Source organism: Equus quagga, chromosome 17 (assembly GCF_021613505.1).
Source record: "Equus quagga isolate Etosha38 chromosome 17, UCLA_HA_Equagga_1.0, whole genome shotgun sequence".
In the NCBI taxonomy this organism is placed as follows: Eukaryota; Metazoa; Chordata; class Mammalia; order Perissodactyla; family Equidae; genus Equus; species Equus quagga.
The window spans coordinates 27,563,151-27,589,470 of NC_060283.1; the positions used below are offsets into that span (position 1 = coordinate 27,563,151).

General features: G+C 40.5%; 1 protein-coding gene across 15 annotated transcripts in view; it reads right to left on the reverse strand.

Annotated features, from left to right (window-relative positions):
• CELF1 (CUGBP Elav-like family member 1) overlaps window positions 1–26,320 on the reverse strand; it is a 67,666-nt gene that overhangs the window by 35,371 nt on the left and 5,975 nt on the right. For 12 of the 15 annotated variants that reach the window (XM_046642902.1, XM_046642900.1, XM_046642897.1 and 9 more), the window contains exon 2: window positions 931–970. The exons of the other annotated variants lie outside the window; for them this stretch is intronic. The gene's annotated coding sequence lies outside the window, so the exon portion shown is untranslated. The remainder of the gene's footprint in view (window positions 1–930; window positions 971–26,320) is intronic. 15 annotated transcript variants of the gene reach the window in all.

The following is a 26,320-nucleotide window of genomic DNA, read 5'->3' on the forward strand; positions in this document are numbered from 1 at the left end:
AGGAGGAAGATTGGCAACAGATGTTAGCTCAAGGCCAATCTTCCTCACACACACAAAAAATCACTATACGATAAAAAGCACTAAGTTTAGTGATTGTTGTATGCAAACTGGTCTGCCTGTAAGATTATCATATAAGGTTACTGAGAGGATGTGACACAGGTGAAAGGAAGCAAACTACCACCTTTCCTGAAATCTAGAAAGTTTCCCATTCCCTCCTCCTATCCTTAATCACTACTATCTCCTCTCCCAATCAGTGTCAAAGATCAGACCAGCAGAAAGACTCTCTTCTGTGCTTACTGCTGTCAGCAAAAGTGTAAGCTCAGAGCCTCCCCTGGAGTTTCTGGGATGAAACCTGACCTAACAGACTGTCCTGTCAAACCGTGACCACCCTTCAAATCAAGTCTTTTTTTCAGATCTCAAACTAGTTGTGGAAGTTAAGTGTAATTCTTTATTTACACTCCAGTGCTGATTAAAAAAATCAGTATGTCGAAAAAATTCTGGTTCCAGGAGAGTAATATTATCTGTGTGGAATCCACTAAGTTCTGTCCTCATCCTTGTGCTAGTTTACTTGGGATCTTCCAGCTACGAAGTGGAATGGGGAAAGAAACTGAGCTGGGTAGCTGCTGTGTGTAGACTAGTGCTCCCAACTTTCTCTCACTTTCTCTCCTCCCCCATCCCCACCCCCACCCATTAGAACCGGGCAGCAGCTAGCTCAAGTGGGAGATAAGCCTGCCTTGGGAAATAGCTAAGGAGAGTTGGTTAACAGCAAGAAAGTATTTCCAGCTTCCTAGGAATGGGAAATTATATCCCACAATGTAGGAAAAAACCCATCACCTTTCTGAAGGCAATTTTTTCCTATCTGCACGTCAGGCCTCATGCAAGAAGGTTAAGATGGCCAGGGAGCACACCCATCCAGCAGTGAGCCCATACCTGTAGCTTTACACCTCCCTCTCTGGACTACGTCTTCACTCTAAAAAACCAAGGAAAGAAAAATAAGTGGGCCATGCCTACACTTCTCATAATTCCAGATATGCAGCTCTTTCCAAAGAAAAGCCCCCTTTGTCACCATGGCTGAAGATATCAAAAACAAAACCAAACCAAACCTCCCTCTCCCATTGTTTTTTCTTCTTCTTCTTCTCCCCAAAGCCTCCCAGTTCACAGTGGTATATTCTAGCTGTAGGTCCCTCCGATTGTGTTATGTGGGACGCCGCCTCAGCATGGCTTGATGAGCGGTGCTAGGACTGCACCCAGGATCCGAAGCAGTGAAACCCTGGGCCACCAAAGTGGAGTGCGTGAACTTAACCACTTGGCAATGGGGCTGGCCTCGTCTCCCATTTTTAAACTACACAATATCTTTTTTTGTTGTTGTTTTTTGTTTAAGGATTGGTACCTGGGCTAACAACTGATGCCAATCTTTTTTTTTTTCTGCTTTATCTCCCTAAACCCCACCTGTACACACTTGTGTATCCTAGTTGCAGGTCCTTCCAGTTGTGGGATGTGGGACGCTGCCTCAACGTAGCCCCATGAGCGGTGCCATGTCCGCGCCCAGGATCCGAACCCTCGGCCGCTGCAGCGGAGCGCGCAAACTTAACCACTCGGCCACGGAGCCGGCCCCACTACACAGTATATTAAAGATAAATTACATTTAATATTTCAAAGCTAATTTTAAAACACCATCAACTTAAAAGATGGGGAACTAAAGTACTAAAGGCTTAGAAGAGGTTTGCCCCAAAATGTACAACAAATAGCAAAACAATGATAGGATTTATGAGGTTGAATTTAGTTCATCTAGGTCACCAAAACAATCATTCTTACCATCTGCTTTTGGATGGGAAACTACAATAAAGTTAAAGGCTATGAAATTCTTTCAGCAATTAAGGACGGTGTTATTAATATGGAAAGGCCACACTTTCCTCAAAGCAACCTTCCTGAATAGGTAGGTGCCAGGCATAAACCTCTTCAAATGCAACCCAGTTCCTGCCTGTGTAAATGCATCTCAGCAGCCCTAGGGTAGTGGTGAACCACTGAAACCAAAAAAAATCAAAAGACGGGGGAGTTAATTGAAGGTAAAAGCAGACAGAGGAACCACAAAACCAATTTGTTTTATTTTTAAACATTATCGAACAATCCTGCAAGTAACGATGGATTCTACAAAGCTGCCCAAATTCCTCCAAACTTCATGTACAACTCCTGCCAGCTGTACTTCCGTCTGGTCCTGATCACAGACAGAGAACTGCTGAAAGTCACCAAGGACGACGTCTACGTTGGAAAGTATAAGAAGAATTCTGAAAGACAAAGCCAGACCCAGAACTAACTATGAGACTCTACACTCTACCTACCCAACCTGAAGACAAAGATGTTTGTTGACTGGCATAAAATAGGTGCTTAAGTAGTTAATTTGACTTTTCATATGGACCTAACTGGTTTCCAATTTTGCTAATGAAGCAGTGATGCTTCCAAAGGCAAAGTCTATTCTAACAACAAAAAACTTCTAAAAGCATCTACCTGGACCTGCCTACAACATCAAAAATTATTAAGAGGAGCAGGCTGGCCTGTGGCCTAGAGATTGAGCTTGGTGCACTCCACTTTGGTGACCCAGTCTCAGCACAAACCTACATCACTCGGCGGTGACCATGCTGTGGCAGTAGCTCACATACAAAATGGAGGAAGATTGGCACAGACATTAGCTCAGGGCGAATCTTCCTCAAGCAAAAAGAGGAAAATTGGGGGGCTGTCCTGGTGGCATAGTGGTTATGTTCATGTGTTCCACTTCAGCAGCCTGGGGTTCACCGGTTCGGATCCCAGGTGTGGACGTGTGCACCACTTATCAAGCTATGCTGTGGCAGGCATCCCACATATAAAATAGAGGAAGATGGGCATAGATGTCAGCTCAGAGAGAATCTTCCCCAGCAAAAAAAGAAAAAAAAGTTATTAAGAGGAAAGGTAGTTACATTTACTTCGTTCACACTATCTCATTCAATCTTGTATTATCATCACCACTTAAGGTGGGGACTACTCTAAGGATTTATGTGCTAAAATAATCTGCGGGAGGGATTCTAACCCCAGAACCCATGGTGTGTGCCTCTCGAGAAACGTGACCATCATCTAGGAGATACAAACTTTTATTAAGACAGTGTGTCTTCAGAGGGCTCTGGAGTAGTTACTACCTTGGAAGATAGAGACAAGTTAAATCTCTACTTGTTAGTTTTATTCTGGAAGACGTAAAGGGCAAAGAAAAGACCAGGGAGTCATGTCTCCTTCCCACAATGTTGCATGGAACAGTTGAGAAACACTGCTGTCGTGTGACCCTGTGAGACCAGACTCAGACTGCACGCTAGTTGAGGAATCTCCAGGATACAGAGAGCAAAGGAAGGCCTGGGGTTGTTAAGAAGGGCCAGTGTACGAAGGGGTGAGGGACACATATCTAGGTCCCAGAGAACACCGCAGCCCTACGGGAGCTGAGGAACACCCTAACTGCCCAGCCAAGAGAAAGAGAAAAATGAAGTCTTAAAACAAACCAACAAACAAAACCCACATAATCAGGATATTAATCACCCTACTCCTAAGTCACTCAAAGACTTTTTAAAGGAAAACTCAAACACAGAAAAAAAGGATCAACACTGTCTTCCTCCACATAGGCCCTTGTCACTTGAAGGAGGACAGTGGGAAGCCTAATACAAGAAGGTATTTTCTGGGGCCTGCCCGGTGGCGCAGCGGTTAAGTGCCCACGTTCCGCTTCTTGGTGGCCCAGGGTTTGCCGGTTCAGATCCTGGGTGCGGACATGGCACCGCATGGCAAAGCCATGCTGTGGTAGGCGACCCACGTATAAAGTAGAGGAAGATGGGCACGGATGTTAGCTCAGGGCCAGTCTTCCTCAGCAAAAGAGGAGGATTGGCAGTAGTTAGCTCAGGGCTAATCTTCCTCAAAAAAAAAAAATGTATTTTCTTTAAAAGCTTTATCTTCCCAGTTTTGCTTTTTCGACATTCTATTGCCTAGTCTGTAAGAAAACAGAAATGCTCTGGGGAGAGAGGAAAGGTGAATGGAAACTAAAAGCTTCAGGTCTGAGTATTTTACACCTTTCATTTCTGCGGGGAACCAAACAAAACGCGTAAGCTGTGGGGAAGCCTGAGCTACGTCTGCCCTGTACTTCCCTGAAGTTCCAGAGAAGGCTGCTTCTATTAACATTATCTTCATCTTTCTCAACCACCGTGTGTGTGTGTGGGGGGGGGGGGGGGTGCAAAAAGGTAGTGTCAAAGAGGGGGGAGAAGAGTCAAGGGGGAAAAGGAGCACCAAAAAGGTGAGTAGGGTGGGGTGGAGGGCAAGAAGAGAAAAGGATGAAGGGTAAGCTGCCTTTGAAGAAACAAGCAGTATTATCTGTTTGTGATATGTTAAAATGTGCAAAATATGACCTCTTGTAAAATTTTAAAGTTGTACTTAACAAGTCAATGGTACAGGGGACTCTAAAAGGCAAACTGCCTATCCCACAATTTCTCTGAGGGAAGATAATCAGGGATGATTTTTATATTAGGTTCTGGAGGATATCTTGGAACTTATATATGATCTTGACATGTTTCAAGAATACAAGAGCAAATGAACAGCATCACCTCTCAGGACTGACATAAAAGCTCTCAGATCTTGGAGCTGGCCCCGTGGCCAAGGGTTAAGTTTGCGCTCTGCTTCGGCGGCCCAGGGTTTCACTGGTTCTGACCCTGGGTGCAGACGTGGCACCGCTCATCAAACCATGCTGAGGCGGCATCCCACATGCCACAACTAGAAGGACCCACAACTAAAAATATACAACTATGTACCGGGGGGCTTTGGGGAGAAAAAGGAAAAATAAAACTTAAAAAACAAAAACTCTCAGATCTCCTACTCGCCCTCCTTAGTGCAAGGCAAGGTAATGAACCTTTTTTATTTCTCAGGGTCTTCTGCTGGCCATTGGAGCCTGTATGTTGAATAAATGACAAAATATCCTCCTTCCCAGAAAGATGGCCCCTGACTCACTCACCATCAGCAGCTCTAACATAGTATGCATTGAATCACAAACTCCAGATAGAGGAGCTCCTAGCAGGCACGGTAATGCTCAACGACTTATATAAGGCCTGAACCCATGACCTTGGCCTCACTGGCAAGACTCGCTCTTAGTAACAATTGTTACTTAAGCGCCCCCAATACCCTGAAAATTTTTTTAGATATAAAGCAGAGAGCTAATGAAGAACTGCACAACTATCCATATTAGAGGTTTTCAAATGTTCTTAAAAGCAGAAGGTGTTTTCTCCCTCAACATAAAGGTGAAGCTGTTCAGGTTGAAGACAGAGGAGGGCAGGGCAGGCCCCACCTGTTCGTCTCTTGCGGCCCGCAGGGTAACCCCAGGTGTCTCCTGGGAAATAGGAAAACAGGCCTGGATAATTCAAAACAATAGATAAATCACTGATTTTACATCCAGCCTTGAGATGAATAGTTTTTAAATAATTTTTCTATCTTTAAAATCTAATAGGTTACCACAAATAAAGGAATTATAAAAGATTGTATCAATGGTAACGAATGTGTGCATCCTTGAATTGATGGAATACAGGATTTAAAATTCGTAAACCTTATCATCTGAAGGTAGGGGGAAATGTCCAGACATTTACAGAGCAGCAATAATTATAAATATTATAACAGAAATGACCTGGGAAGGTTGTGCTCTTTTTAAAAATGTCTGTTACCTTTTAGACTGCTCGCAATGCCCTCACTTTAATTTTTCTACCTCAATTAAAAATTTTATCTATTTATTCATTTTTAGATAAAACCAATTTTGGTTTATTTCCTACAAGGCCCTTTTCTATGCATGCATTAAGATGCACATACACTCAAATACACACATTTATCATCAATTAAATATTGTACTGTATATACTATCACATAACCTACTTTTTTCACTTAACAATTATAAACATTTTCTTGTGAGCACCCCATATTTAAGAACCAGAGTCAGAATTGGCCTAAAGCCTGATTTTGCCAATAGCATCCTTACCTATATGTCACAACCAATAAATATAACACCTACTTCACAAGGTCAATGTAATTACTAGATCCTCTGAAACTGCTACAAAGAAGTGGTAAAGTGACTGGGAGTGAGTGAGCTGGGCTCTTTGTTCTCCTGTTTAGTTATATGATCTTTCTATATGACTACACATGCACCTAAATAAGAGGTCATCGCACATATGAGAGGCATCCCATTTTGGAGGTACTCAGGTAAGGCAGGCAGGGAATGCAAAATACCTTTTTAAAAATCTCTTTTCCTACTTCCTCCCAAAATGCCGACATTCTCAAAGTAATTCTCAAATCCCCATTAAGTCTTCCCTCTCTCCTCCCCATACAGCTCTGTATTTTTGGGGGGTAGGAATCTCACTCTGTCTTTAGCTCCTCCTGTTTCCTTGGCAGCACTGTCAGTACCGGGCAACAAATTGCTGGATACAGCAGTAGCAATTTACATATGGTAGCTAAGCTAATATGCAGCTTTCTCTGGGCAGAATTGCTAACTCTTCTATGTATCTTTCTAGTTTGAACCCAATGTTCCAGGCATATCAATGTTAAATATCTGCCTAGTGGCTTCCACCTTCAGAGACACAGGGAACTACGCACAGAAGTCAGAGGCAGCAAAGGTTCGTCACTGTGTGAAAGAAGTGGGGTCTCTAAAGACACAGAAGGGGCTTAGTTACAGGGACTGAGACACCGGACAAAACACCTAAATCCAAACTCGAGGGCTCAGTCGTTCTACTTTCCCATAATATGCACATATCACTTGCTCAAAGTTGGCAAGTTCTAAGACCACCAGTTCCGCCGTAGTCTCACTGCCCTGCCATAAGGCCAAATCTGGCGCGTGCAGTGAGTCACTCCTGCTCCTCTCTCCAACTGCATTTTGATTTCAGCCCACTTGTGCAGCTCATCAGGGCTGCACCATATGTTAGGACCATGTAGGCAGAATGTGACTAATTTTTTTCTAAAACACTGTCAGAGTTACTTTTAAAATTACCTTATAATCTTGATGTCTCTGAAGAGTCGTCATTTCTATAATACATAACTACCTGGAAATGACTTTATAATTATTTTTCTGAGTGCTCAAAGGAGATTCTTCAGCATTTTCACTCCCATTTTTCAGATGAGGGAACTAAAGTGAAGAGAATGAATTAAGTGGCCCAGGTTCCACAACCAGCCAGGGAGTCTTGTACTTTCTGGAGTCACAGCACTCTATTGGTAAAATAAGTCAGTTGTAAAACGCTTTTTTTTGGGGGGGGGGGGACTCAAAATATTACTTTGCTGTTATTTTCTGAGGTGATTATTAAACTTTAGATGTAACAATTACTTGGAATTTACAGGCTAATGCTGACGACTAAATGGTCTCACGATATCCATGTGAGTAGTTTTAAGAGACAAGGACTGAATGAGGCATGGACCACAGATGTTTTTCTAATTGGTAAAGATCATAAATGGCTGAAACTAAATTTTGAGAGTAAAAGAGATAAATCTGACCTGCAGATTAAGCTACCATCACTAAAATCCCTAAAAATAAAAAAAAGGAGGGGCTGCTCCTGCCTACTCCAGGCAACCCACCTCTTCTCCAGCAATAATGGTTGCTAGGTTTGATAATTAAGCTTATCTCAAGAAAGTTTCTTAAAGCTTCCATTTCAGGTCAAATGTTCATTCCAGTAACTGTTTGGGGTGGTAGTCTGACTGCCACTTCATTAAGATCTTTCTGTCCACTAATAGTATTCTTCAATGGATAATATGACTTGCAAAATATAAAAAAAATCTTAAGTATCTCATCAATATGAAAAACTGCACAAACCCTTTGAATCTAGCAATTCCAGTTCTAGAAATACAGCCTTCAGACAAAGTATGCAAAGGGGCATTCAAAGAACACTGTTTACAATAGCAAAAACTGGAAACATATATGCCAATCAGTTGGGTGCTGGTGAAATAAAGTATAGCAATACAACAGAACACTCAGCAGCTACTAAAGAGAAGAAGGCAGTTCCAATGCACTATTAAGGACTTGATCAGGAGGATAACTTTATATAATAAGGAATTATGCATGGCTTGTATATAAACAGAATATCTCTGGCAGGATAAAGAAAAAACTGCTAACAAGCTTTCAGAGGTAGAATGCTGGCTAAATTGTTTACATATGGATATGTTACCTATTTTACAGGATTTTATTTTATTACTGTTTTTTTGGTGAGGAAGATTGGCCTTTAGCTAACATCTGTTGCCAATTTTCCTCTATTTTGTATGTGAGATGCCACTACAGCATGATTGATGAGTGGTGCATAGGTGTGTGCCCAGGATCCAAACCTGTGAACCCCAGGATGCTGAAGCAGAGCACACAAACTTAACCACTATGCCACTGGGCACACCCCAAATACAGAAATTTTTCTTTCTTTTTTTTTGAGGAAGATTAGCCCTTAGCTAAGATCTGCTGCCAATCTTCCTCTTTTTTGCTGAGGAAGACTGGCCCTGGGCTAACATCCATGCCTATCTTCCTCTACTTTTTTATATGTGGGATGCTGCCACAGCATGGCATGAGGAGCAGTGCACCTAGGAGGTCTACACCCAGGATCCAAACCGGTGAACCCTGAGCTGCCAAAGCAGAACATGCGAACTTAACCACTGCGCCACTGGGCCAGCCCCTACAGAAATATTTTTAAAGAAAATTCTTGAAACTATGAGGAACAAAGTAAAGAAAAATCCCAACTCATGCTCTATTCCAAAACAAGTACTTTGTTTTTGTATTTTTTTTCCTGCTTTGCCAGAAAGTTTTCTATGGAAACAGCCATTGTCCAGGTGAACCACATGTGAGCTGGGTAATTATATTACACCACTGGAAATTATCTGAGCAACTCAACTGATGTTCATGCAGCTTGGCCTGCAAACCTTATGGCTGGCCTATTTACAAAGTCTGGAGCTATTTTCAATCACTCAGCTGTATGTCTATGTGTACATTTTCTTCAATCAACCTTTCTTGCCAGGCAGAGTGCAACATTAGCTGGATCCCAGTAAGGAAGGCAAGGGACAGGGTGAGATAATATGTCAAAACAAGTTCTATAAATACAGCTTTTGGCCTAGTATCTCAAAAAGGAATCAAAACAGCTTCAAGCTTAAATAGAAAAATTCTACCGTCCTGCAACATCTTACTTGAAGGCTCTAGGGAACAGAAGAGGCCAGGGGTCTGGACTCTCGATTCTCACACCCTATCCTGTCTCCCTCTCCCTAATCTCAGAGGGAGGTTAAGATTGAATTGCAGGTATCATTCCAAGTCAGCATCTCCCCACCTCTTCCCTTATCTTACCCCCACGCTAGTGAACATATCAATATCCTTTCACTGAGCTCACTCCACCTCTTAGGCAGGCATGCCCAGCACACACAACATACAGCAGCCCTTACACAGCACCTAGCATCTAACTTCTATCTCCAAAACCCTTGACCAAGCAGCCAAGAACCCTGCCTGTACCATCTGCCCCAACCTCACCCCAAACACATGGGCACTCAAGCAGGATGCTTCCATATGGTCTTGTCTCAGGAGGTTTATCCTGTTCTGTTGAAAAGCAGGAAACTTTATTCAATCTCTCTCTGTTCTTAATGTCATCATCCTACAAAACCAGAAAAATCTTCTTTCTGTGGAGATGCTTCCTGAGATAGGTTATATGCCAGAAAGGACAAATATTACACCTTTGCTCAGTCAATCAGGGAGTACGTTTGGCATAGCCTGATTCATCCCAAAGGATGCACATTCTAAATATCACTTTAATATTGTCACTTTTTTAAAAAAGTGACTTCAATTATCATGCCTTCATCACTCTCGAATTGTGCTCCTAAAAGCGCTTCTCACATTTAAATACCCATTTATATGATCTCTGTCACCTCCTTCAAATCACTCCTTAAAAAAAAAATCCCACTGTTCCACAAAATTAAACTTGTCAGTGCTTTGATTTCATTTTTACAAAAACAAGCTTTTTATAAAATGGGAGCTCTATCAATCAAAAATGCATGTCGAGAACACCCACTATACACCCAGAACTAGAGAGGGCACAAAGAAGGCTCGATGCCTGTCCTCAATGAGTTTACAGTCTCATTCAGAAGACACTAGAATGAAAATACACAGGACAGCATACATCCAAAGGAAAACATACGCCAGGGAAAACGTGCCATCAATTTGAGAGAGACTAAAACATCTCAGGAGAGCTGATTCTTATTTTCCTGTCTAAATCAAACTTTTGCACTATTCAATTACATTGTCTAAGACAGAATAACATTTTTGCTACCTTCCACTGAAATCACTCAGCCTACCAACAATTCTCCCATCATCATTTCTTTTGAGCAGATCTCCCTGTTATCCTGTTACACTCACAAAGATCAGAGTTAACGGAATAGGCAAAACTTGCTGATCCTTCCTTCCCCTGCTCTCCCTGTGAAGGCATCTCCTGACGTGTAGTGCAGGGAACAAGGGTTAAAGAAACTAAAACTAACTCTGCTTTCAGTATCTTCAGTAAACAGTCTGACACCAGCAGAGATAAACTGGTAATGTGGGGGATGCTCCATGGACTTGCTATTTGCTCTGCAGCTCTTGATCATCAATAAATGAATTAGTTGACAGTGACCTGCAAAGCCAGTCACAGTCATTTTTATAAGAAAATTCTATAATGAAACTCAGATGATTCATGATTCAATAATCCCAAATAATATTCTGCATGAGTTAATAAAATTAAGAGACAAATACTTACTGTAAGCCTACAATATACCCTGCACTCCGACTATGGAGTCACACCCCTTCCTAATCCCAGTTTTGCTGCTTACTAGCCAGGTAACTTTGGCCAAATTGTTTAACTTCTTTATACCTGTTCCCTCATCTGGAAAATGGTTACAGTAATCTACCTTTCATGATGTTTCTGAGAACTAAAGGATTTATATACCTAAAGCCTTTAGAACAGTGCCTGGCACACAGAAAGTGCTCAATAAACATTCGCTATCATTATTATTCCAGGCACTATGGTTGGTGCCTATGGTGGGAGAGGATGAGTCCCAAAAAGTTTTATTCTTTGACAAGATGATTATATCTCTTCCAAATGGAGTTCCTAAGATTATTCAGAAATACCTCCTATTAGAAGGAGGGGAAGAGGAGTAGATAAGAAAGCACTAACTGGCTGACAGATCTTCAACCTCCAACTGGGCCCGTCAGTGTTAAGTGTAACCTTCACTATGACATACTGAACCACTCGTTCTAAGAGCACTTACTTACTTACAAACATTGATTTATTACCCTCACCATACCAAAAAGGATTTGTGGAAGCTTTCACAATGCATACAAGGAAAAAATATAAACTAATAAAGTGAGACCAAGGAAATTATAATTTTTTTAAAAAGATCAAGAACAAAAGGGAAGCTGGAACAGAGATGTGCTAGCCAGTGTCCTTTACTAAGGCTGAGCTATAAAATCAAAGAGCTGCCACCGATTTTAGTCTCCCATGACAGCCCCTACAGAGGGCGTATAGTGATTTGCAGTAAAAATGGGAAAACATTAGAAGGATGGTGAAACGAGATGGGCACTAAGAGTTGCCAAGAAGGAGAAGGTGAAGCCAATTTAATGCCACACTCACAGAATTTTACAAAGTCATTAAGTATGCAGGACCCATCCTAGGACTCAGCACCAGGTCCTAGGCCCTAAACAAACACATACACCAAAGCCAACAATGGACAAGTCACAGAACAGATTTCTAAGTGACTCAGAGCCAGAATACATCAGCAAATGGTCGCATAGGAGTCTCCAACCATACAACACAGCCATAGTAAGAAGCCGCCTCAGTGAAGGTGTTTCTCCAGCACTTCAAGCCCTTTTCTCTCCTCACCAGCCAGTTACAAATATGTGCAGAGAACTGTCTCATCCCTACTCAGCTGACAAGTTCCATTCCCAACTCTGCATGCTTGTGACTCAGGAGGATGGGGGAGGGGAGTATAGGGGAGTGTAATACAAAGAAACAAACTTGAACTTAGACTTACGTTCATCAAGAGTGAGGAATTCATTTCTAATTAGAATATCTCCTAACAAACCAACAAAGTGTCCTTTAAAAATACAGTAACAAACCCAATACTCTTTGGAAATAGCCTGAAATCAGTCTACATGTCATGTCCCCTACTATTCCTTAAATAGACATGACACCAAGAAGCATTACAAGCCTTCTGTAAGGCCAAACTCTACAAAGCACTCTGAATCAGCGCAAACAGCATGGGTTGCAAAGCCCAAAGCAACAGGGCATTTCCCACAGTTCTGTTCCCAGCCAACGCCAAGTCAAGTGGCTAACCCCTACTGCACCCTCTCCCAAAAAGAAGTGTATGAAATCATTAAAGGGGTAGAAGTGTCTCAGTCTTCTTAATAAAATCTTACATCGGGAAACGTGTGCCAGGAAAACAACTCATTTCCAACCCTAGGACTGATCTTCGTGACCAGAAAAAACAAAGGAGAAAAAAGACTACTACTTTAATAAGATACATTTCTAAAAGAACCTAAAAACCATTTGTGACACATTTGCCAGTCTGGGATCCTATTCTTAAAACATATTTTGTTAAAATAATATAAATCTTGCCTCCTCACCCCATCCCTGAGATTCTGAAACTTTCTCTACAATTTATAATTGACAAAACAAAACAAAAAAGACAAACAGGTGACCTCTTTAACTTGAAAACCTCAGACCTCCACAGAAATGCACACAGACAGACAGATGGACCCACGTAAGAACACAGAGTGGGCCCTGGCTGCACCCCGAGCAGGCCTGAGCCAGTCTGGGGGCACAGGGCAGCCACACGGCCTTGCTAGTGGGCTGCTCCTGCTGCTGCTGTACAAATAGAGAAAGTGGAAACGTGGAACAGCAGCTTCTGCAGAACAGATCCTGCTCCGTGCTCAGAGAGGGAGGAGCAGGCGCCTAAATAGCTTTACCCATACATGGCTGCTGAAACGGGACCATTAGTGAAAGCCCAATTATCTCACACACATGCATTCTGCAGCAAAAAAACAGAAACACAAAGGTTGGTACTTGAAGAAAACTTTCAGAGATTCTATTTCAGTCAAGGAACTTCCCAATAATTTCAGTCACTCACACCAAGAATCCCTCATCTACGGGGAACAGAAAAGACAGGGTGAGAACTTCACTAGGTCAGATAATACCAGATCACCAGTAGCCATGAGGCTAACATCATTTAAATTATGGAATTTAACACTCAAAAAACATTATTCCCCATTTGTGTGAACAATCCTAACCTTCACTGGCCCTTTGCTGTTTTCAGAATGAAGGTCTCATTCCAACTCTCAGACTATGTTTTGAGATCTCTCTCTTTTTTCTAGTTGGCACAAGTTAAAATAAATTGGTATAATTTTTAAAATGTATTTCCCAGGATGCTGGCTTACATAATCAGAGGCCAAGTATTTAAGTTCCAAAAATTACTTTGTTTAGAACAATTCATTCAAATTCACCTCAATGTGAAGAACATGAAAAGTTTAATTTCTGGCTAGAGTGAACTCTCCAAAGATAAGGAATGCAAGGTTGATTGGCTCAAATGATTCTGTACTTCAGCTCTTAATGAATCCAATGAGTACTCACTGCGCACTGTCTACGTACTTACTCAGAATTGTAGGGACTGCAGCATAAACATAAGCCATACTATCACTGACCTCCAATACTTACAATCTAGTTCTTGGAAAAGATTAACACATGAGATAATAAAGGCTGATAGTATATGACTACTGCTAAAGGATGAGGTACAAACTACAAATGCCATGCAAATTACGAGAGGCTGAGGACAGACAGAATTAGGTCTTCCATGGGTCCCACCTACCAGCACTCTCACTAAGGGCTCCTGCAATTATCTTAAATGTGAGGACACAAGATTTCTGAGGTCACTCTCCACTTCTGAAATTCTTTGAGTCTACAATTTAAAAATATAAAGTAATTTAAACCTAAAATGTTTCACACTAGTATGAGATTAATACCACACTGCTTACGGAAGCAAAATTATAGTTTTTGCCCACTTTAGAGAAAATATATTCTAAAGAAAGATAAAAATGAATTCAGCATAACTCAGCATCCACTCTAACAGCTCTCACATAACACTTTTGGGAAAACGTTCTTCCATCTCAGAAATCTCTGCCTAGCCTTTTGAGGAAATTTTACACCACCATGAAAAGAAAGGAAAAAAACACCTGCTGTAGGGAAACAAAATGGTAGGACTAGAAATGCTGATGCTGATATACTCTGAGATCCTTGATTACAAACACTGCTAAGTCATCTGCTCATGAAGGAGAGCTCCAGAGAAAAGAGCACTGCCCAGCTCCATTCCATCAGGGAACTGCCTGGTGTATATCTTTACACAACTCTAAACTTATACAGCATAAATACACCGATATACTAGGTAACCTCCTAGCAACACACTTTCCCTAAAACTTAGAAGAAAATCCTTCTAATTCCTAAGATATAACCAGTCCAGCATACTTACTTACTTTAATATATTTTATCGGCAAATTAACTACCTGACATTTTGAAATTTTCTCTTTGCCCCGTATAGGTAATGCAATAATGATGAGCAAAGGATACTAAATGATGGCAAAAAAGCTCTCAATCCCACTACCTAAATCTCCCAGTGCAAGGCAGAGCCTTGTCCACACCGTAGGATATACAGTCATGTGTCGCTTCACAACGGGGACGTGTCGTCAGGCGATTTTCTCTGTAGGAACATCAGAGTGTACCTACACAAACCTAGGTGGTATAGCCTACACCTAGGCTATATGGTACTAATCTTACTGGACCACTCAGGTATATGGGATCTGTCATTGAGTGAAACACATCATGATGTGGCACACGACTGTGCCAGACACAACAGGATTCCAGCAGAAGAGGCATTTTCATGTTCCACAAAAGACAGACATGCAACTGTTCGACATTTTATTAAAAACCTCTTACCTTTGTATAGTGGCTTATATATTTTTCTGAGCAGCCTTGTTATAGCAATTTTGATTTCCCAAACAGCAGTTTATCATGTATTAATATGTACTTTTTGGGTGAGATCACAGCTTTAATTACCTAATACGTACTTTAGTAAGATTACTTATGTGAGGGCAACTAAGCAAAAATAAAGAACACAACACAAAAGACCACAATTGTATACATGAAGGATTAAAGTATAACCTCAAAAGCAAAATGGTTATAAATACCTAAAGTATGGCCTTTGGCAACTCATGTCTTTCCCATTTCCCATTTCCTCAAGGGAAAAATGGTACTGGACCAGATCAGGAATCCATATCTAGGGTCCACAGACCTAGAGAATTCATGGATATTTCATGGATTCTGGCAAACTCCCTTAGGTTGTGTGCAAAATTTTACATATACATGTAAAATGTATTTATGTACTTATTTATTTATATTTATAGGGAAATGGGTCCACAGGTTTTTAGCAGATTTTCAAAGGGGAGTCCATGATCCAAAATAGGTTTAAGAAGCCAAGACTAAACAATAAATAGTTTGTTCCATCTCTAACATCCTGTCATCTCCTCTTGTACTTCCTGGTTCAAAAAGGGAATCTTCATAACTAAACGCAGTCAAGAACAAACAAGTCACCCTGGTCAGGAAAATATTCAAAATAATGGATTCCAATTCAAACTGAACCGGAATTGTTTTTAGATGACAGACTAACATCAAGAAGCTTTTCTAAACAAGGTTTTCAAGCAAATTTTACCACTACAGCTCATCTCAGAGGGCTACCATGAGACCAGAATTCCTTAGGTGTGCTTGGGGATACCCCACTAGATAGTTCCTCTCTTACCAAGTGCACTTTTTAAACAAGGTAAAGCTTCCAGTTTCCTACTTCTAATTCTATCCTGTGGCAAAGAAAGTAACAGGAGACAGGTACAGAGGGAAAAAACTAGAGCATGGAAGACTGGAATGAAGGGGACTGATAAGAGGCAAACAAAGAAGTTAGCCATCCTGTTAGCAAGAGGTGACACATGAGAATGGCCACTCCCTATTATCTCAATTTATAAAAAGTATATTAAATAAAACAAAAAACTCACCTTCCTCTAAGACAATAAAAGAAAAAAATGTGTCTGTTACCGAACCACTTAAGCTTAAAATTTTTAGGTTCTCATGGCAACCTAAGTCATCACACGGCACATACTGGATATAAAGCGCATATTTAGAGGCTTAACTAGTAAACTGAAAATGTGACATATGTGCAATGTGGGCGACAACATTATTCTGGGAGCTTTAACTTTAAAATCTTCCAACTTTTTTTTTGCAGCCCCAAAGATGATATAATAGAGTCAACTTTGCAGAAGGTGCAAGCTCAAGGAAGAGGTACAAAGAACATAAATAGAAGCAAAGAGATGAAAGACAAGAAAATTCAGGCTATCAGAAGAAGTTTCTGAACATGGCTCTCCCCTACTGTGAATCAACCTGTAAATGGAGGCTTAAAAAACAAGATTGCTAGTGAGGACATATATCAAGATAGCATTTGGGACACACTTTAATGCAGGCCCAGTCGAAAGAGGGCATGGTCACAGAGCAGACCATTTGGTAAATGTGACACTGACTGCAAGGCAGCCTGGAGAGGTTGGCGTTCTTTCTCTCTTTTCTAGGAGTTCATAGAACATGGCTGTTTAGAATTAAGAAGCAGTATCAAAGCCGAAAGGATGGCTGTGGGGCATGGGAGTTGAGAGAGGGGGACCAGACTTTAAGAAGGGGGGCAGGGGGACATGGAGACGGAGACAGCAGTCTTTTATGTCATGTCTCACCAGGGAACCAAACAAAGATGTAACATTCAGTTTTATCATCTACTAAATGACCCATGGGAAGGATACCTCCACCTGTCCGCCCACAGGAACTCCATTATAATTCATGCATTTCTTCTGAAAGCCTTGAAGATGCTATGAATGCTACGTACCTTAAAACCACATTTCCATGCCACGTCTTTTAGGGTTAAATTACTCCTACTTTTCAATAAAAAAACACGTAAACAGTTTAGGTAAGGTGCACAAACAATATCTTAATCAGGGCAGTTAAACAGATATGCCTATTTTCCTAATTCTCTCAAAGATAAGAACTTCTAGAATGAATCACTGAATTTACATTACTGATTAATAGCTAAAAATTGTACTACCATATGAAAGGGAACAGTCACAAAAATAAATTATTTCATTATTGTTACAAGACTGGGCCTCAGTAAGCAAGAAAAGTACAGGAAAACAGCACAGCATTTGGACCATGGACTGGTAGCTCAGCCCTGTCCTACCACTTGAAAGCTGGATGCCACAAATAAGTTACTATCCTCACTGAGGTTCCTGACCTCAAGGTTCCTTGTCTACAAAATGGTAAGGAAGCAACCGTCTCTCTCTCCCTCCTTCCCCACCTCTGTCTGTCTGTCTCTCTCTTCCCCCACTGTCAATGCGAAGTCTAATTTCTAGTTTCTTTCATTACGATGTAATCTGGCAGACTTTCTTATCAAGGAAAACTCTGTACAATGAACTTTTATGCAAAAGTTCACTAGTCAAATTAAGAGGCAGAATAACAACTAAAAAATAAACGTTTTATAAATAAATATAAAAAATAAATAGCACTGTGGATGAAGCTAGGATTAGAGATTTCTTTCAGAGCCAGGCCACACCTGCTAATGACTACAATATTTGATTACCTTAATTACCTTGGCTGCACAACAAGAAGTGCTGGTGGTCATGAAATTCCAGAATATTAAAAACTCAGCCACATTTTCATTATAGCATTCTCTACTGTGTTGAAGTCAAGACAGCAAAAGCCTGCCAACAGCATTTTCACTTTAATTTTCTGGTAAGACAAAAAGAAAAATTAATATTGGAGCCAAATTCTCCATTTTTAGGTATGGTAAGTTCTTCGAGGAAAAAAAATCTCTATTATAAGAAGCTGAAAACATTTCTGTATATCTTATTAGAAAATATGCATTTGTGCTTTGCTCAAGAGGCATAAAAAAATCTCAAGCTAATAATCTTACATGTCTACTATTACTACCTTTCAAGCAGTGTGGAAAGGGGAGAAGGGCAAGGAGAGTGAAGCACTTACTGACAAGGGCATGAAAGGACTGGCATACTGAGCGACAGGGCCATCCCAACAATGGATCTAAAAATCCCTTTTTTGGTATATGTAATTAATACTCACCAAAATAATCTTGGCTTTGAACTGAAAGTGCACTTTTGTGTAAATGAACCTACTCTAAACAACGACAAAAGCATTCGCACGCACACTACAAAAAATACAAAACCACTTGCCTGTTTGGCTTTTAAACTATTTTGAGGCCTCTTTTGATACTCTTTACCTCACAGTCATCTCATCCATTAAACACTCTTTAAAGTACTTTAAGCTGAATACAGCATTTATCATCTCTTCCCTCCCACCTCTTAGAGGACTAGCTTGTTCTAAATAGGGCATTATCTTTTCAAAGCTCTAGGGTTTAGGTATGACATAATTCTTTTAACAAATTACTGTCTTGTCATGACTGACAAGGATGACTTAAATGGAGATAAACAGGCTAATGAAAAACATTGGGGTCTGATTTTCAATTGCTATTTTGTAAGGGGAGAAAAACAAAGCATATAGCTTTAAAATGGGAAATCCATGTAAAACTCTCTTCTCTCTGAACTCAGGCAGTGGGGCTTTTGCTAACTAGATAAGTAATCCCCACCTGAAGGCAGAGGGAAGCGGCTTCGCCGCCTGCCCAGGCTGCTGTAGAAGGACTCCTTCACTGGGTACAAAGTTCCCCTGCGTGACCTCTAAGGTCCTTTCCTGACCTCAGAAACTGAGACTTCATTTATGAAAAGTAGAGGCGTGGTAAATCCAACATGTGGGTGGAGACAGCAGAAAAGTGTGCTAGAAAATGACAAGCCTGGGCTAGAATCCTGCTTCTGCTTCTATGTGAACTTAAGTAAGGCATTTCACTTTCCTCATCTGCAAAATGAAAGGATTACAGAAGAAAAATCTCAGATTCTAACACTCTGAGCCTATGGCTTCCTCCTATGCCTGCCACTGCCACCCACCACCTTCCCACTGCTGCACCTTACCATAATTAGGCAGCTGTTTTAAGTATCTAATTAATGAAACAAAAATTAAAACCTTTAACTTTCTATTTCTGGCTTGTTGCAAATGTGCAACAGCATTTTATCAAGGAGTAGTTAATGCCACACAGTTCTTGATATACTGGCTTTTCTTTGAACCCCAGTGACAGTTACACAGTGACAAGTTGTAAGCAAGGAGGTTGTTACCATGGGGACCCACTGGGATTCCTGGGGGTGGATCTAGCAGGCTTGCTTTTTTTTTTTTGGTCACAGCATTTTTTTGATGGGCTGGATCTGGCAACTCAGAAAGCCTAATCGAATTCTTCTTCGGCAAACTGCCTTCAAGAAATATTACCACGTCATATAGAATTCTGAAGAAATATTAACAACTGTTTTAGTGACTCTCTCCTGCAAAAGAAGAGTTAAACATATTCAAGTCTTAATCTTTCCCCTCCCTATTCATGAAAACAAATAAATACAAAGTCTATGAAGTTTCAGTGACCTATGTATGCTGCCATTTCTTTCCAAATCATCACATTTCATAAATTATATTATTTAGTATTTTTCCTATCAAGACTTCAAAGTTCTCCAAAGCAAGTTTCTACTCAAGAAACTTCAGCTTCCCTATAAGATTGTTAGAAATATATCAGACACACAAAATATAATAAATAGAACTGACTATAAAATAAATCAAAGTGGACCAGAACAGAGGACTGTACGTGTAAATTCCAAGTCTGCCTCCAAAATTGCTGCGTGTGGACAAAGGGGATATATTCAGGGAGATGACTACAACTCCCAGCTAAATGTGTGCTGCCACTCAGCTCCCCCGAGACCCATTCTGTTAGAAGATATCTTAAGAAAACAGATCATTTCTAAGTCCCATCCATGGATCTGGTTTGTTCAGAGAAGTGGAGCAGTCAGAATTCAAAAGAAAACATTTTTCTAAGTTGTAGGCTTCCCGGAACAGAGTGGAGTCTTTCTCTAGGTCTCACTTAGCCCAGAGCAAAGTTACACCAGTCAAATGAACATGAATAAATAAAAATAGCACTTGATTTCATAATAATAATCTAGAAGTTCAGCTATCCTAGGCCTGATCCACAATAACTTGATAGCTAGAAGGTACCTGGAACAAAGCTCAAGAGTGTCCCTGTGCTCATAAGTCTTTGACTGACTTCAAACTAATACTTAATTATTGAAAAGATAAATGCCACTAAGATAAAATGTGTTGAAACCAAATTCACAAGCATATTATAAAAGTAAAACAGAGGGGGCCGGCTGGTGGTGTAGTGATTAAGTTTACGAGCTCCATTTCGTTGGCCCAGGGTTCACAGGTTCAGATCTACACACTGCTCATCAAGCCATGCTATGGTGGCATACCACAGACAAAATAGAGGAAGACTGGCACAGATGTTAGCTCAGGGCCAATCTTCCTCACCAAAAAAAGAAAGAAAGAAAGAAAGAAAGAAAAAGAGTAAAACAGCAATCTCAAATTCCATAAGCCTAAAGAAAAAAACAAAATGGATCGAAGGAGACACGATATAGTCAGCTAAAAGTAAACAACAGGCATCAAGGTATTCCATAGAAATATCCTATTTGATTCTGATATATTTACTCACCTAAGCTTTCCTGGAGCAGGTCCAAAGGGTTATTTTTAAATAACTTCCCAATCGCATCACCACAATCTATAACCCAAATTAGTTTAGTAAAGAAGTCTGCGAGTATATTTTTTGCACTTGTAAATGTATCCAGAGGTTATTAGACAGAAACAGCATACAAAAACAACAAATACATAACAAACATGGTGTCTTTCTATGATTAGTTCCCATAAACCTGAGGAGGAAATGTGAAGGAGAAGCCCAGAGCACAGTTTTGCCACATTAGCTTAATATCAGACAGTCTAAAGACAGAAAGGAGAGACTAAGGCCACAGGGCGTGAGAGGAGGCAAACTCCTGGGTGTTTTATGCATTTTTACTGCTGGTTTACAGTTTCCTTGATTTCATTTTTAAATGCATGTCTTGGCCCAGAAAAGCAGGAGAACATAGACTGCCAGCAGTATCAAATTTTCCTTTTCTTATTCTCTGGAGCTACAGAGAACAGAGCTAGAATCAGGGTTGTCCAGGAGCCTTCTCATTTTGTCCAGGCAATATACAATATGAGGTTTCAAGATCAGAGCTACACAAAAGCTTTTATAGTACAAATCTTAGCCAACTTAACGTCTTTCTATGGAAAGCTGCTTACGTTTTTTTTCCCGAAAACCCTTTGGAGTTTTCAAGTACTGATTATCTTCAAAAAACAATGATTTGAACAAACAAGAAATTCACGGAACTTCCATTTTAAAAGTTTTTTTCCTATTACTAGTCCTTAGTATTGAACTGTCTCAAAACATAAAGTGCCATTCGATCAAACAAAGATTTATGGAGCATCACTTTGTGGAAGGGCCCCACACAAGGAAGTGCTGCGGACTGCAAGATGTCCTCTCTGCACGGCACTCGCTTCAGTGCTCCGCACACACCACAGGAAGGCATGACACGGCTTAGGTACATACTTGCAAGAATTTGGCCTCCAACATCAAATAACGGCTTCCAGCTTTTCCCATCCTGCAAATCTATTCCTTTCTAGTTGCATACAAATCCACATTTCAAAGCTGGCTCTCGTCTCTTTTTAATTCTTGCTCATTAATATTATAGGAAATTTCTCTTTATTTCTCTGGAATAAAGTCTTTCAACTTAACAGAAACCAAATGATCACAGGAAGAAAAAAACCAAATTAGAAGCATTAAACTGTCTTTCTCAAAGCTTCCCTCACTCCCTCATTAACATTTCTCAGAGAGAAAAACACCACTGTGATGCTCCTATTACAGATCATTCATGAAGTTACTAACTGAGCCGGGACCAGACAGACTTCATCAACTGGGCACAGAGCCACTCACCATTACCCTTTGTTTAAAGTCTCAACTGCTGTTCAACCCACATTATTGTGTTCCACTCAAGTCCATTAACTTTTTTTTTTTTAAACAATCAGTGTGTTACTTAACAAACGTGTTACTTAACTAGAAATGAAGAAAGGACTTAATCCAAATGCCTCACAAAAAATGCTTTAAAAATGACAGCTCACTTTAAGTTTCCTATCTGAAACAGCACTATTATTTTATTATCTGTCTTACATCTCTAAAAGAACTAGTTATAAGCAAATAATCATTAAAAACTTGTAAAAAAACAAAATAAAACCTCAATCTTGATCTGGCAAAGCACCAGAGAAAAGCACTCTACACACCAAAAGCAACAATATAGGTGAATGTCTACACTATGGACAAAGGAGCCAAGACCCCCACAGCCTAAGGCTGGGGGTGGGGAGGTTGTTAAGGGAAAAAGGGCAATCTTCCAAAGAGCCAGGATCCTCAGTCGACTACTGTAAAATTCAAATGAATTTAGGAAATACTAGGCAGAGCTCTGTACTCTGTGTCTTTTTCAAAGCCCTCCTGGTTGTAATTAAGAGAAATCTCCTTCAAACTAGCTTAAGCAAAAAATGGAATTAATTGAAAGGATACTGGAGTATCTCAGGAAACCCAAAGGCAGAAAGTACAACAGGGGGATCGGCCCGGTGGCCGAGTGGTCAGGTTTGCACGCTCTGCTTCAGTGGCCCAGAGTTTCACCAGTTCGAATGCTGGGCGCAGACATGGCACCGCTCATCAAACCACGCTGAGGTGGCATCCCACATGCCACAGCTGGAAGGACCCACAACTAAAAAATGCACAACTATGTACTGGGGGCTTTGGGAGAAAATAAAAAAAATAAAGTCTTTAAAAAAAAAAAAGTACAACAGGGCCACACCTGGAAAGCCTTTATGCACCCAGGCTGCTCTTCTGCAGGTGGATGTCCACCTCTCTCTCCAGAGCTGCACTTTTCATCTATGCTTCCTTCTGGATGAATCTACTCAATTCTCCCTCCCTGCAGACTAGGCCTTTGCTGCTTCCACATGTATGAGCCTGAACTTGGCTGCGCCGCAGCATCTGAGTTTATGTTTTAAGTTCTCTGAATTCAGATACACTGTTTGTTCCCTAAAGACGCGATTCTCAGTTCCAATCTCCAATTCCGAGAAGAAACTGATGTGCCCAGCTTGGGTTAGTGTCCAATCCCGGATCAATCAACTGTTACAAGAAGGATAAGTCACAGAGTATAATTAGGGTAGGGACTGTGTCTGACTCCTCAAAAGATATGTACTACATTAAGCAAAAGGCAGTCTCCATCCTCAAAAAGCTTAAAATCTTGGGGCAGGCCGTTGGCACAGCAGTTAAGTGCCCACATTCCACTTCGGTGGCCTGGGATTCGCCAGTTCAGATCCCGGGTGCGGACATGGCACCACTTGGCAAATCATGCTGTGGTAGGCATCCCACATATAAAGTAGAGGAAGATGGGCACAGATGTGAGCTCAGGGCCAGTCTTCCTCAGCAAAAAGAGGAGGATTGGCAGCAGTTAGCTCAGGGCTAATCTTCCTCAAAAAAAAAAAAAAACTTGCTGAAATGAAAAATATGTATCATCAATAAAATACTAAATAATATCCTATGATAAAGTACTGGAATGAACAAGAAAAGCTTCATGATGAAGGTCAGCTGTGCACTATATGACAAACAGAAACTGAACCACGAGCTGGGAAGGGCTGAAGAACACAAAAGTGAAGCCTGCTCCTCCTGCTCTAGCCATCTAAGAAATATGGACTGAAGGAATAAATAATCATTTACCACCTAAACAGCTTCCAGCGAGATATCCTTGTTGAAAGCCTGCTGTAAGGTTTAAAATGACTATGACCCCAAAGCAGTACTGCTTCAACGTACAGTAATAACGAGCTAGCTGATGAATCTCAGTTATACATGTGCAAGTTGCTTGTCACCACCACCCTGACTTCCTTTCACTCCCTGGACCCCCTAAGACTCTCACTCAGACAGCAGGCAGCCAACAGGATGGCACCAGTGTTGCTCACTGGTAGTATCCCACCCAACCTGGCAAGGTAAGTTAGCAGCATCATGCAGACAGAATACATGCAGGAGAGAAAGAAACACTAGCCAAGCTATGTGACGGTAGTGTGAGGGGAGGGGATCAGAGCAGAAGAGACGACTGTTTCCCACACACAAAAGCTACAAGCACAAAGAAACTGAGAAGAGCCTACAGTAAATTATCTGTACAGAACAGAAAGCAGCAAAAACTTAACAGATGTCCAAATAATTGCGTTAAAAAAGATAGTCTACTCACAATAGACTATTAGTTACCCAACATTATCACCAAAATATCACACATTCCCACAGACTCTGCAAGAGTTTGCTTCAATCTCACAGGAAACAAAAAGGTAAAAGAACAATGAGAAAGTGGTGACAGACTCTAATTTAACGCTTCTTTTGCTGAAGAGCAGCAATGTTATGTAAATGAAAACTACTGACCTTTCAAAATTAAAAGTATAACACTATAAAATTAAACAGCATTGGAACCAAAAGACTTCATTTTGCATAATCCCCAAACTAAAGACATCTCCTAACTCGAAAATAAAGTTTTAAGGGAGTTTCAACATGGCGAAAAAGTGATATTCAGCTTCATCTTGTCAAAGCTGAACACTGCTGTAAAAAGAAGAGTTGGCCGTCCATGCAGGTCAGAAAGTTAGCGGACAGTTCTTTCTAAAGCCACACTCTGCACCTACGAACAGATCCCAAAAGGCATATTAAAATCAACTAAGTGAGACCCATCAGATGGCACCGCAGCTCTAAACTCAGAACCACCATTCCTCTCTATGTTTGCTGCCATACTTTCTAAGTGAGGAAGAGAAACATCACAGTATTACAATCCAAAAGCTGTTCTGAAAGTGAGTCCGTTTCTTGTAAAGTGGGGGAAAGGTGAGCTGATTGAGGGTCACATCAGAACTGCACAAAGCTCTAAGAGTTAAAAAGCTTTAAATCATTCAAGATGATGAAATACATTATACTCAGTCTCCTCTAACTAACCTTTCTTATCCCTTGAGGAAAAAAGCCTAACTTTAATGTAACTTTTCATATTCACGAAATTCATGTTCTCTGTATAAAAATTTAAAAACAATGGTAAGTATGAAGAACAAAAAACCACTCATGTCCCAATGCCCAGAGAAAATGTTGGTATTTATCCTTCTAGCCTATGAGATAAAGTTTTTAGGAGAATTAAAGATTTCCTTAGCAGAAAGAATATGGTAAGTCAATATGGAGGTTTATGATGGATACAAAATATTCCTTAAAAATTTTCCAGGTCTAGAACTCAAAGAAGTTTAAAATAAACATCTATATGCCCATGGACTCCATAGTATAGCGGAGGTTAAAAAATAACTATAGAACAGTTCTCATTAATTCTGTAAGGAAACCCCTACTTTAAGGAGATTCTAACAGTCAATTTCATGACAAAGGCAAAGTTACAATTACAAAGATCTCATCAAGAAAACCGTCTTTAACAAATTACAAAGCTCAGATAAGGATTCTTGATACAAAACAGTTTATAAAGCAAATAGTTAAATCTAACTCATTCAGCTACATTATAACTCTAAATATTAGAGCCCTCCCTCCCCTTCCTCCACTCCTATTACAAATCCAATAACATACTAATCTGCATTTTTCAGTTTTCTACGAATGTAAAAGACTCCAAACAACAGACTCTCACGTGAAGCAAAGACAGTGAGGATGAGTCTAGGAAACCATATTACCCAAGCATTCCAGAGGAAACAACGAACTCAAAAGTTCTATGGGGAAGAATGCCCTGCGTAGCAAAACATTACAGATGCCCAAATTGGACTTTAGGACACCATCTCATACCTTAAGCATGAGCATACAACAGAAAAAGGAAAATGCAAAACAAAATACACCCCAAAGGGGAAATGAAAGGAACACTGACTTAGTAGTCACTGCCTGTCTAGGTACCGCACTGCTAGGCATTTTAACTGTGTCATTTTATTTGGCTTAACTGCATTACTGATCCATGAGTTAAGTAATACTGCTTGCCCATTTTTACAGATGAAAAAAGGAAATAGCATTATCAACACTGTACCAGGCACTGTTCAGTGCCTAGCATAAGTTATCTCAATTAATTCTCAAATTACCATTCCATGTTGGTATCTCCATTTTAAAGATCAGAAAACAGACCCAGAAATGTTTAGGTCACTTAGTGATGGTCCCAAATTTTAAGCTCATTAGCCAGAGCTGTCACACCTATTCCTTC